Raw genomic sequence first — 1826 nt, 5'->3', positions numbered from 1 at the left:
ATTAGGGAGAAAGAGTGACATTTCATAATAATAAAAGGGTCTATGTAACACAAAGACATAACAATCATAAATGTGTTGGCACATAATAGCTTCAAAACGCGTGAAACAAAAACAGACAGAACTTAATGGAGATGTGGACACAGCCACAGTCAGAGCTGGTGATGGTAATGCTTGCTTTTCAGTAACTGGCGCCACAACTAGACACCAGTCTGTGGGCTGGGGACCTGGAGAATGCTCAGATGCTGCCCCTGAGGTTGAACAGGGAATGAATAAACTATTATTGTGACACAGCTTTGTGCAGACGCTGTGCCAGGGTTAGCCATTTAATTCTCATTATGGTCCTGCTTTATTTCATTTGCTCCCACCTCAGTTAATGGTGTCCCGTTTTCCACTTGAGGAAACTGAACCTCATTGATCTGAGGCATCTTGTTTTTGCACAGCCAGCGAGTGATAGAGACCAGACAGGAACTGTGAACTGTCCTCTGACTCCTGTTCTTTCCACCCCCACGAAGCCCTGGGGACCCTGGGGTAGCACTCACTTCTCTTCAAAGCTCTAACAATAGCCCCCAGCGGTCACTGGGCAGGGATTTATTATTAAGATTTTATAGGCTGAAGCACAGACACATTAACGAACAACCACAGTACAAGGGTGTTCAAATTGGCCACCATAACCATTTCCCTCTTATCCTCAGACTGAGCCCCAAGCCCCTCCTCCAAAGGGTTCAGACTAGAAACCCTGCTGATGAGATTTATGGCCTGGTTGGTCTTCCTTTTTAAAGGAACTTCTCCTTTTCTGTTATCTTTTATATTCTTCAGTGATTTGTCCCAGTAACTGTTATGTGCCAGGAAGTAAGAAGCCCCGCTTGGGGAATCAGGGCAAGTTTCCTGGGGGAAGTGACATGTGGTATCTTTTCCCATCATTCTCCTGCCCTCCCTGCTCCCCCCTGCTCCCCAAGGCACAGGGTTTTTTTTGTTTGTTTGTTTTTTGTTTTACAATTTCCTCTATCCCAAATCTGTTTTTATTAAGCATGATCTATACAGATGACAAAGAAAGACTATTGCTCCCACCAATAGAGACCAAAGAAATGGCAACAATCTGCAGAATATAGTCACAGAGAAATTCCTTCCCACTCATTCCTGCCCAGATACAGCCCTCTACTCGTGTGCTCACACAACATGCTCAACATACACTCATATGCACAATCACTTGCACACTTATTCGACTAGGCTTCCCGACTCACTGGCATGTGCTCAGGCACACTCACAAACACACACATTCACAGATACTTGGAAATACAGTCGGGGTTTATTCCAGCTTCAGGAAGACCAGGGGTTGGCTTGACGAGTTTTTGATGATGGATACCTTCACCAGCAGGAAAATCATGAATAATTTATCGAATTATTCAATAATTAATAAAAGCCATCACAAAAAGCTCAGCCAAGATAGAACTCTGTAAATAATTCCTCACTATTATCAGCATATGTGTGTGTATGTTTGTGTTTATGTAAGAAAGAAAGAGAATGAGAGAGGTGACAATTTAAATGAATTTTTGTATTTTAAATTAGCTTTAAATATGCTGCTTATGGCCCTGACTCAGTTTACAGGCTTTTTGTTTTTTTTTTTAATACCTTTTGCAACTCTCAGGAAAATAGCCACAAAATCCCTCCCTGCTTCACTCCTGATGGGCTGTGTAGCCATCATTTCACTGAGGTTTACCTCGGGGACTCTTTAAATATGCCATAAAAGGGCAATCTACAGTAGGAGAAAAGACAAATAGCTAGTAAGCTTATGAAAAAAATGTTTCACTCCAACATGAATCAAAGAA

Source organism: Camelus bactrianus, chromosome 6 (genome assembly GCF_048773025.1).
Source record: "Camelus bactrianus isolate YW-2024 breed Bactrian camel chromosome 6, ASM4877302v1, whole genome shotgun sequence".
NCBI classification, from domain to species: domain Eukaryota; kingdom Metazoa; phylum Chordata; class Mammalia; order Artiodactyla; family Camelidae; genus Camelus; species Camelus bactrianus.
Note: the sequence above shows the minus strand (reverse complement) of the source record.